Source organism: Nicotiana attenuata, unplaced genomic scaffold (genome assembly GCF_001879085.1).
Source record: "Nicotiana attenuata strain UT unplaced genomic scaffold, NIATTr2, whole genome shotgun sequence".
Taxonomy (NCBI): domain Eukaryota; kingdom Viridiplantae; phylum Streptophyta; class Magnoliopsida; order Solanales; family Solanaceae; genus Nicotiana; species Nicotiana attenuata.
The window spans coordinates 138118-150618 of record NW_017670293.1 but is presented as its reverse complement, the minus strand read 5'-3'; positions in this window follow the sequence as shown (position 1 = coordinate 150618).

Sequence of the window (12501 nt, the reverse complement as noted above, 5' to 3'; positions counted from 1 at the left end):
GCAGATAAAGGACATAGTTGGAAAGGTCATCGGTTGATTAAATCGGATAATTGTGGGAGAAGGCAAAGTTTCAAAAGAGGGGACAAAACACTATGTGGTCATCAGAGTCAAGGGGTTGAAATTCGTCGGGGAGTCGACGGGCTGGCAAGCTCAACGGCCAGGAAACGCGGGACGCGATGAAGACCCAGCAGCAGGGATTGTACCTAGCAAGATGCCAGACAACTAACACCATTTTAAAATTGCACAAGATTCTCTTCGATTGAACAGGCGCCAGAAGTTCCGGGGGAACCCTCCGTAAGGAGAGATAGCACCCACAACAAGTCATGACTGGATTCTCAGGACCCTCCTGGAAAAGGGACTTTAGTTTAAATTTCAAAACAATCTGAGTAGCTCATTTTTAACATAAAATTACCCAAAAAGACTAAAGTTTAGTCTTCACAAGTTGCCTGTTAAGATAGGTATTCAATTAGGAGTTGTTCAGAGACCCTCCTCGAATATAATGGGACACAAGTTTTAAGGTCTGTTTAGATACACAAAGATATAGATAACAAGGTCTGCTTAGGTTAAAACTGTTTTTTTTTAACTAGAAGTGTGTCAGGAACCCTCCTGAGACTAATGGGCAGTAGTTAAAGAACCTTTTAGACAACAATGGTGTGGGGTGTAATACCTCTAGAGGATATAACTTAGGTTATAATCATAGAAGTTGTCAGGCCCTTCCCTGAGATAATAGGAACTTAGTTTCAAATCTCTTATAACAGTTTGGTAGAATAATTCAGTTTAACACCTCTACCCATGTCACCCAGCTACCAAACTGGGCAGAAAGTTTTCTTTGTTTGTTTATTTTGATTGCAGCAGGAGACCACCTGAAGAGAACAAGAATACTGTTCAAGTTCCGCAATCAGGAGGACCCACAGCGGAGAACCAAGGAGAATACTGTTCAAGTTCAAGCCAATCAGGACGCCCGCCTGGAGAACAAGGGCAATACATTCAAAGTTTCAGCAGTCAGGAACCGCGCCTGGAAACAACAAGAGGTATTACAATTCTCAAGTTTTAGCTTTTCAATTCTTATTTATTTGATAACCATGATGTGCCAGCCACCACACTGGGGCAGAAATTTTCTTTTGTTTGATAATGTTTTGTGAAGTCAGGAGACCCACCTGGAGAACAAGGGGATTCTACTTTTCAGCGCTGCAAGTTCAGGAGCCCCACCGTTGGAGAAACAGGGGAATACTTTCAAAGCAATTCAGCCAATCAGGAGCTCCACCTGGAGAACAGGAATACTTTTCAAGACAAGTCAGCATCAGGAGCCCGCCCCTGGAGGAATGGGAGGCATTATTTCCAAACTCAGCGAGTCAGAGCTCACATCGGAGGCAAAACATCTACATCGCATCACACATGTAACCACGGCAACAACAACGGATTTCCCATCGGAAGAATACAAGTTCAAGGCCAACCAACATACAAGAGCAAGTTTGACAAGACCATTAGATAGAAACACCTTATTGTAATTCATAGAATCCATAGGACGATATGGCTAGTTTATTTTGATTTCACCGCTGTAATAAAGGAGGTCAAGCCCAGCCAGTCAGCAACACAGCAACAGCAATGGAAATCACAGCTCCTCGGTAAGTCCCAGCCCTACCCAAACCTTCCCCCCCGAACACATGACCCTGATTCCTTTTCTGCGCCCAAGGTAATTATTAGGCAGCACTCAAAGCAGGTCGCTGTCAAACTTTTCAAAATGCTTCACAACGGAATATTCAACGGGCAAAAATCGCTCGTCTGTTTGCTCCACTATCTGATTGACCCGAAAACTTCATCTATTTTCCGAGCAAAAGAGGAACGGACAGCTGTGAGCACGTGATTTTTGCCCTAAGTGCAATTATTCCAAAAAACTTACAAAAAAAAATGAATTTTATTTCTTTATTTTTACACTTTTGCTGAATTTTGTGTTCTCTTCTGTTAATTGTTTGCATTTATATCTGTTTAATTAGTGAAAACACAAAAATACCATGGCATTGCATCTTAGGATTTACATTTCACTATTTAGGATTACAATAAGTAGTTTAAGTTGTCTTGTTTAAGACACAAAGTATTAAGAAAATACACACAAATAGTCCATTTTTGCATTTTGTTAATTGTCAAAATTTGTCATGAGACTTACCTTTAAAATTAGGGACTTAAAATCAATTTTTGGAGTTAATTTGGCTTAATTTGAAATAAATTAGGTCTTGGTTTTTTTAATTCTTGCATTTTTAATAAATCAAAAAACATATATATAAAACACAAATCGAAAACAAACATAATAAAAAAAAAAAAAGAAAAAACAAAAACATGGAAATAAACACAAAGACAGAGACTGACCCAATACAAGAACACCAAAATTGGTTATGTTTTAACTAATTCACATAGCCCAAAGGACCAAATACGCCGCCCAAACACCCAATCCAGACCCCGCCCGGTCCAAAATCCATGTTCCCACTTAAACGACCCCGTTTTGGAACCCACGTCAATCCAAGCCCGTCCGCCAGGTAATTGGATTCAAAACGGCCAGGAATCAATCTCCTGCGTATTTTAACTGTTCCGAAATTACTACCCCCACCCCCCCCATCTCCCGTCTCTCACACACCCCTGAAGTAGCCACCGATCTCCGCCCTTGAAACCACCGCCTTGCCGCCCGCCGAAATTCGCCATACCGGGGCGGCTCGGCGGCCACATCAGTCAAATTTGCAACAGAGCATCCCCTCCTCCACCCAATCCCAAATCTTCAACCACGTTTTTCTCAGATCTTACGGCAATTGCCTCAGAATCTTAGAAACACCTAACGCCGCCTCCGCCCGCCGACCGAGCGAACGCCACTTCCTCCCCAAACCACCCAAATATACAACCACGAGGACCCCCCTCTTCTCCCTCATCAATGAATCCACTACCTGTTCCCTTCAAATCCCGGTTCCACTCGTCGAATCTTTCCCCAAAAGCTTTTCCGACCACGACGCCAGGTTACGCCACATGGCCGCCATAATTAACACCATATAATTCTCCTCAGCCGCTCACTCATCTCAAATACCTAAGTCCTTTCCTTCGATATGACTAAAAACGCCACGAATATCAAATTCCGACAGGTTTTTCCGGCCAAAAACCCTAAATATTGCCCCCACAACTTCACCCAATTTGATACCAAATTGACCCTCAAACCCTTCCTCGTAGTGATATTGGTTCATCAGTCGAGCTTTATTTTGCCGGAGTTGGTCAGTTTTTCGAATTTTGGAAATTTTGACCGGCAGGTCTCGAGTCGAACTCAGTAGTTTTTCAAGCTTTAGTACCTTTTTTATTTTTTATTTTTTTCTTTTCCTTCGATGTTCACTGGACCTTCCATGACTAATGTAGCTTCTTTAACTTTGTTTGGATAATAATGTCATTCCGGAAATCAATGACTTTTCTTTATTTCTGTTTCATTTTTTTATCCCTTTATCTGCTTGATTCGTTGTTAGTTTAGGTGATTAATTTGCGTTATTCCGTTAGATTGTTTTCAATTTGGCTATTTGAATAATTGATTCTTTAATCTCAATAATGTGTAATTCTGTTTAGTTAATAATCGTTGAATGTTATATTGGTGTTAAGTTCGATTAAATCTCAGTTTGTAGTTAATTTGGGTTTCAAGCCCTCTGATTAAGTTGGTTTACTCATCATCAATTGTCACCCTGCTGTGTGTTGTGTTGTTAAGAATTGTTAACTAGATAACATAGTTAGGGTGGGTCAATTAACTGAAGCTAAGGTAATTATAGGCGTGAATTTCAAAGGCTATATTTGGTCTCTTTGAAATGCATAAGAATGCTGTGGCTGAACATCTAGATATGCTCTAGAGTCTTCTAGAATAGGGACTTTTAGTCTAACCAATTTTAGAATTTCAAGGGTAGTAGCTTGAGGCACAAGTCAATAATAGAGGTTTGAATAGAATAAAAAGCAGGCTGCTGGTTTTGTTAAAGTTAAAATCTGAAACTCCCTATTTGGCCTATAAAAGGCAACCATTACTTGCCTTCATTTCACAAGTTTTCGCCTCAAAATTTCCCCCCAAAATTCATTCTCTGAAATCTGAGCTTGTCCAAGTTGTGAAATTTTCAAATCCCAAATTCTAGATCTTAATTCTTCAAAAAACCAAAAACAACAAAAAATCTTAAAAAAAAATCAAAAAAAAACATCTGTTCCATTGAAAAGCTTTTAGGTTGATTTCGATTTCTAGTTTAATTGAAATTCACATCTTACTAGTTAATAACTGTTGGCTGAAACTTCAGAGGTGTCTGGTCAAATTCGAGCTAGTTTTCGGGTGTATTTGAAGCTGTGTTGGTCGTTCAAACTGCATTTTGGTTGATTTAGTCAGTCTCTGGGTCTATCTTGCTGGGGATTTCTCACTGTGCCTTTACGAGATTTCAAGCTGTGAAATAGCTGTTGCTATCCTTTGCTGTTTGAAACTGTGTTTCTCACATTGCTCTGCTGATCTCATTCCTTTCCTTCATTGTTTTTTTTTGTTCGAATTCCACGGTACCACTTGAGAACTGATTTGATGTAATTTCTACCAGCTGAAATGGAAATGCAACTGCTGCCTGATACTTGTTGAAGCTTTTACTGCTTTATTAGTCTATTATACTGCCAGTTAGTTCTAGGATTTGTTGATGAATTCATTACTTTAGCCTATTTGTAGTGGACTGGCCTGGACTATCAATTTGTAATGGACTGTTTGAACTATTAGAGTAGCAATTATTCATTAGCCGTATTAGCTTAGTTTCGTTTCGTATAGTGTAATTTGAAATCAGAAGCTAGCTAGAACAGGGAAATGATTTGGAGATCCATGATCCTTATTTGTGTTAATAACTTGGAAATTGAGTTAAAAAGCAGTAGGTAGGCTTTGTCTGTGTTAAGTCTAAGCAGGGTAAACATTTCAGCAATAGCTCTAGTTAATGTAGTCCTGAAGTCACGATCAGTTTTGTGTTGTAAATGATAGTTTTGAGTTAGTTTGGGATGGATGTTCTTATCGCACAGGTGCGTAATTTTAAATCAGGAATCAAAAACAGTTAAGGTGCAATTGTGTCAAAATGCTCCAATCACTTCGAAATTGTTTCTTAACTCTGTTGTTAAGGTGTAAACTGTTTTAGAATCGAATTAGGACGGGCATGTGGTTTGTCGGAAGTTAAATTGATAGTCTATCACCATTTTGTCGTTAAATACGTTAGCTAATCTATGAATTGGTAATCCATGTTTAATTGATATCACATTCTGCCTTGAAATAGTTCATCAGTTTTCTCCAAGTTCGTTTCATGTGTTAATATCGATTAAATTTTGACTCACGCTGGTTGGATTGGAAAGATTGGAGCCAACGCCCGGCTGGCTGAAAATTGGCAGGCCATTTCCCTTTTTAACTTAATTAGTTTGAGGCTTCAGTAATATTAATTTGGAGGCTTGGCGCCCAATGCAACGCCAGTAAGCCCAAACTGGTCAAGTTCAGAAAATCAAAACGGCCCTAATCTCACCTGTTGCCGGGCTAATTTCAAGGCCCAAAAAATACTGAAGAAACTGATACCATGTTTGGAAATGCCTTGGACTATTAAAAGATAGTAGTTCTTAAGTAATAATTCACTGGGCCCCTTTAGAGACAAATCAAGTGAAAATTGTACTTTGCTCTTTAGCTTTGACCTTTATATCAATAACGATGAGACGAGCCTAGCCAAACAAAATGTATAAATTGTGGGGCCCTCATTCAATGTTTAACTAAAAATATCTAGACTTCGGGATGGGCCGCTTAGCGAATTTCACGGCCTTCCCTAAAGATAATAACGCGATAGTCTCTTTAGGCACGCACTTTAAATAATTTTACATTCCTAAATACGGGTGCACATTTATGTGACCCAAATCCAAGTCTCAACGAAGTCGAAATGTGTCAAAAACCACGGGTGCATTTATGTGACGTGGTTCGAGACGTATTTTCACGTTGTTGCAATTCTCTTAAAACAAACAATAATAATAAAAGTGGTTCAAAGCTAAGGACATAAATCCCAAAAGAAACGTGTATTAAGATCAAATAAATAAACCAAATATGACAGCTGAGCGACCGTGCTAGAACCACGGAACCCGGGAATGCCTAACACCTTCTCCCGGTTAACAGAATTCCTTACCTAGATTTTTGGATCGCGACTGTTAAACAGAGTCAAACCCTTTCCTCGATTCGGGATTCAAACCGGTGACTTGGGACACCATAAATCTCCCAAGTGGCGACTCTGAAATCTCAATAATAAATCCCGTTCCGATTGTACTTTAAGTGGAAAAATTCCTTTACACCCTTTCGGGGGTGTAGTAAGTAAAAAAGGAGGTGTGACACAACCATACCAATTTTATCAAATTCCGACATCAGATTGTTCTTCGGATCTCAAAAATTCATTTTAGAAGTTTCTATAATTTTTCTCTAATTTTTCACCCCAAATCACGAATCAAATGATGAATTCAATGATAGATTCATGTACTCTAGCTAAATCTGAGTTAGAATCACTTACCCCGATGAATTTCTTGAAAAACCTTCGAAAAATCGCCAAAATCCGAGCTCTCTAGGTCAAAATATCAAATAAAACCCAAAACCTCGTATTTATAGAGTACCCCACGGATTCCCACCTCTGCGGACCGCACAAAAACGACCGCGGTCCGCACAAAACCAGTGCGGTCCGCACAAAAACGACCGCGGCCGCACAGGTTTTCCTCTGCAGTGACAGGCTTTACCATAACTTTCGATACAGATGTCCAAATGCCTATTATAATATGTTTCTGAAAACTAGATTCAAAGATCTACAACTTTTGTTTTTGAATCATCCCCAAATTCCTTGTAGATCAAAAGATATGAGCTTCCGAAGTTGGACCGACGACCTGCGGATCTTCATGACCGTGGACCGCGGTCCATTTTCCGCGCCCAGCACTAAAACTTCTGCCCCCATCCATTTTCTAAGTTTCGGAATGTCCGTACTCGCTCAAAACTCACCCGAAACACACCCGAGGCCCTCAGACCTCAACCCAAACATACCAACACCTCCCATAACATCATTAACACCTAGTCGAGCTTTCGAATTACTCCAAACAACATCAAAACACCAAATCAACTTCGGATTCAAGCTTAAGAACTTAGAAATTTCAAATTCCACAAACAATGTCGAAACCTATCAAATCAAGTCCGATTGACCCCAAATTTTGCACACAAGTCATAAATGACATAATGGAGTTATTCCAATTTCTTGCGTCGGATTTTGACTCGATATCAAAAAGCCAACCCCTCGGTCAAATTTCCAAACTTCGGCTTCTCATTTTCGCCATTTCAAGCCTAATTAAACTACAAACTTCCAAATAATTTTCCGGGCACGATCCTAAATCCAAAATTACCATACGGAGCTATTGGAATCATCCAAAATTCATTCCGAATTCGTTTACTCATATTTCTCCTTCCGGTCTATTTAATTCAACTTAAGCTCTCTTCTTGGAGACTAAGTGTCTCAATTCCTTCAAAACCTTTCCGAACCTGAACCAATTTCCCCGGCAAGTTACTTAAGAACCGTGAAGCATGAATTTAGCAGTATATGGGGAGACGAGGTTGTACTTATTCAAAATAACTGGTCGGGTCGTTACATCAGTGTGTACCGAAAAAGGGAGGAATGACGGTCGTACAAAATAAGAATAACGAGTTGATCTCGACTCGTACAGTCACAGGATGGCGGATTTGCATGGATTACCGTAAATTGAACACATCCACCCAGAAGGACCATTTTCCCCTGCCATTCATTGACCAAATGCTGGACAGGTTGGCTGGGCGATCTCACTTCTGTTTCTTGGATGGATATTCGGGGTACAATTAGATCTCAATAGCCCCCGAAGATAGAGAGAAAACATCATTTACCTGTCCGTATGGCATCTTTGCCTTTTGGAGAATGCCTTTTGGGCTTTGCAATGCACTAGCGACATTTCAATGGTGCATGTTAGCCATTTTCACGGATATGGTGGAGGACATTATGGAGGTATTTATGGATGATTTCTCCGTGGTGGGGGATTCATTCGAGGACTGTCTTCACAACTTAAGAAGAGTGCTCAGAAGATGTGTGGAGACAAATTTAGTGCTGAACTGAGAAAAGTGCCATTTTATGGTACAAGAAGGGATAGTCTTGGGGCATCGAGTGTCCAGTAAGGGAATTGAGGTTGACCATGCTAAGGTTGACATGATTGAGAATTTGCCACCGCCTACTTCAGTCAAGGCAGTGAGAAGTTTCCTTGGGCACGCCGGGTTCTACAGGTGATTCATAAAAGATTTCTCTAAGATTGCTAACCCTTTATGCAAACTCCTTGAAAAGGATCACCCCTTTGTGTTTTCTAATGATTGCAGGTTGGCATTTGAGGAGCTGAAGAAGAGATTAGTGACTGCACCCATCATTGTAGCAAACAACTGGGAGCAACCGTTCGAGCTCATGTACGACGCAAGTGACTATGCTATAGGAGCAGTCTTGGGGCAGCGAAAGGATAAACTGATGCACCTGATTTACTATGCAAGCAGAACGCTAAGCGGTGCACAACTCAATTACACCATAACAAAAAAGGAGATGTTGGCTGGCATTTTTGCATTCGATAAATTCAGGTCATACTTGATTGGCTCAAAAGTTACACTGACCATGCAGCAATTAGGTACCTGATAGAGAAGAAGGAGTCAAAGCCACGCTTGATTCGCTAGGTTCTTCTGCTACAAGAATTCGATCTGGAGATCCGTGACAGAAAAGGGACAGAGAACCAAGTAGCTGACCACCTCTCAAGGTTGGAAGGAGCTGAAAAAAAGGTAGCGGTTGAGGATATAACAGAGACATTCCCGGATGAACAGTTACTAGCAATGACAATGGAGGAGGCACCGTGGTATGCTGATATTGCTAATTATTTAGCAAGTGGTATTGTACCTTATGAACTCTTCTCAATTCAAAAGAAAAAGTTTTTTCGTGATTGTTGGTCTTATTATTGGGATGAACCTCTACTGTTTAAAATATGTGTAGATAACATGATCCAGCGGTATATCCCCGAGAAAGATCAACATTCTGTTTTGCAGGCTTGCCATGCTTCACCATATGGTGGACATTTTGGAGGAATCCGGACAGCAGCTAAGGTGTTGGAGTCGGGCTTGTATTGGCCAACTCTGTTCAAGGATGCCCATGCTTGGGTCAAAAGTTGCGATGAATGTCAAAGAACAGGCAACATATCTCGCCGACACGAGATGCCAATGACCATAATTCAAGAGGTGGAGGTTTTTGACATGTGGGGGATCGACTTCATGGGGCCATTTGTCAGCTCGTATGGTAACAAGTACATATTGGTAGCAGTTGACTACGTCTCCAAGTGGGTCGAAGCAGTGGCTCTCCCAACCGATGATGCTAAAGGGGTAACAGGCTTCCTAAAGAAGAACATTTTCACACGTTTTGGCACCCCGAGAGCTATACTCAGTGATGGCGGAACCCATTTCTGCAATAGAGCGTTCGCACGGCTGTTGGAAAAGTATGGAGTTCGTCATAAAGTGACCACCCCGTACCACCCACAGTCGAGCGGGCAAGTTGAAGTGTCTAACAGGGAAATTAAAAGTGTCCTTACAAAAACAGTGAATGCAACAAGGACCGATTGGGCGAAGAAGCTGGATGATGCATTGTGGGCGTACCGCACAGCCTTCAAAACTCCAATTGGTATGTCACCGTACAAGTTGGTGTTTGGAAAGGCATGCCACCTTCCGGTAGAGCTCGAGCATAAAGCACTTTGGGCATTGCAGCAGTTGAACTTGGACATGGAGACAACAGCCACCAACAGAGTCACTGGGTTACATGAGCTAGAGGAATTCAGGTTCCAGGCATTCGAGAGTGCTAGATTGTACAAAGAAAGGATGAAACTAATGCATGATAAACACATCGTGGACCGAAACTTCAAATTCGGAGAGCTAGTGTTGTTATACAACTCAAGATTGAGGTTGTTTCCGGGTAAGTTGAAATCCCGATGGTCAGGACCCTTCAGAGTGATGCAAATGTTCTCAAGTGGAACTGTTGAGATTGAATCAGAAGATGGGACGAATAAGTTCATAGTGAATGGGCAAAGGTTGAAACATTACCTTGGAATGGCAAAAGAGAAAGGGGATAGGGATATAATAACGTTGGACGAGCCCCAGTACGCGAATGAAGAGTGATGATCTGAGCCTGCATCGTGTCGCGACGTTAAATCAGGCGCTGCGTGGGAGGCAACCCACGAATGTTGTTGTTTTCATTTTCTCATGTAACCTTAAAAAAAATAAAAAAAATAAAAAAAGAAGAAGAAAATCCTTGCACCGCGACCGCGGCTCGACCGCGGTGATGGACGAGCATTCTGCCTCGAATTTGCTCAACCCACCGCGACTACGGTGAGGGGCGAGAGTATTCTGCCTCGATTTGTTTAACCCACCGCGACCGCGGTGGGACCGCGGTGAGTTCGTACCCAGGTAAGTTTTTTTCATTTTTTTTCTTATCTTTCTTTTCTTCTTCTTTTATTTTATACTTCTTTTTTAACCCCCCTACTAATATCTAGCCCACCCACCCAACCCCCTCACTTTCCCAAATTCTCTCTCTCTCTAACTCTAACCCAACAATCCTCCCCTCTCTTCTTCTTTTTCTTCACTTCTACCACATTACCATCCATCTTCCCCAACCCCCATCCTTCTAACTCTCCACTCATCCCAGGTATGGCATTCTTCTCCCCCTCTTCTATTGTATTTTTGTGTAAGTTTTATCTTAGTTCAATATTTCTTTGTGTAGTATCTCTAGTTGAATTTTTTTTATTCTTTTAATTTTCTTCTTTTCTTGCTTTTTAATGAGTTATATGCACAATGTTGTAGAGTAGTGTGTGCACAATGTTGTAGAGATGTGTATGCTTGTGTGTGTAAGATTAGTGTTGTGGGTGGAATGGTGAAGTGTAAATTGTGATTTGGGGGAAGCATTGATGTATTCACATGGGCTATATGTGTTAGGAAAGTGCTTTGCCCACAAGGTGTTTGTGGAACTGCCCCAATAGAGTTCTAAGGGCTAATGTGACCGTGGTTGTGGTGAAGTCTGAGTAACCACCCATGGTTCACACGTCTCATACCCTTACTGATAGGAGATTCTCTGTTTGACAGGTACAATGCAACCATCTAGAAAGAGACGCACAACAGGGTCCTCTGCTAGTGGATCGGGCAGTTCCTCGAGAGCTCGGGGCCAAGCTAGTGCGGCACAGTTTGACCGCACTAGGTTTGTCTCCAAACTGGCGGAGGACAGGTACAATGCAAAGGCGTCAAAGAACTTGCTACCGGAGGTGCATATTGACCGGTAAGCTTTGCAAGGGGAATGCCCGCATATCCTTGCTGAGTTGAGGAGGTGTCAGCTGGACATCTTCTTTGAGGAACCGGAGGAGGCAAACGTACAGGTCGTGAGGGAATTTTATGCTAACTGCCCGGAACATGAGAATGGGGTTGTCACAGTACGCAATACCCGGGTAAATGCATCCCTCGAGGCCATCCGCAGGGTGTATCGGCTGCCAGTTTACATGGGGGAAACCGACAATTATCGTACTTATCGCCAACATAGTGTCTATTGGGCAAGTCTTCTTGAGACAATATGTATGCCAGACAGAGAGCTCATATGGATAAAGCACCGGACCACACTTAACTCCCAGTCTCTCAATTGGGAGGCTAAGTGTTGGCTCACAATTATCAATAGTCGTTGTTGCCCTCCAGCAATACTACTGATGTCAATCAACCACGAGCAGCAGCTATCTACTGTTTCATGACCCACCAGGATTTTGATGTTGCCCAACTCATTCATGATGAGATGTTCATCCGCTCACCTGAGATACTCAAAGGTTTTTACTTCCCTTCTCTGGTCACCAAGTTGTGCCGTGTTGCTAGAATCCCTGAAAGCCTCAGAGTTGTTGGGAAATTGCCATTGAAAGCCCCGTTTCGGGCGAGCAAAATCACAATTGGGAGAGAGACGATGGTGATGGTTGAGGGTGATGATGAAGCTGACGAGGTGGCTGAGATTGCTGTTGTTCCACCACCTCCAAGAACTGATGAGGCGGGCCCATCACAGCCCCGCCGAAGTACCCGCCTAACAGCCCTGGAGCAGGAAATGGCTGACCTCCGCACTTCTGTCACTGACGGGCACCAGAGTTGACACTCTGGCCACTCAACAGGCCAAGTCGGAGAAAAAGATTTTGGAATGGCTTCGAGCGCTAGGACGAGCATGTCACCTTGATCCTGGCACCGTCTCTGATCAAGATTGAGCTTCAGGGAAGTCCCCTTACCTTACTCTGCTTATTATTTGTTGACATGGGGACATGCCAATTTTTTAAGTGTGGGGTGGGGGATGGCTATTGTTGTAAAAAGATTGTATAACTGTGTATGATGTTGCTTTCTTTTTTTTTTTGATTGTGTGGTAATTTAGGGTCATGTTAGTT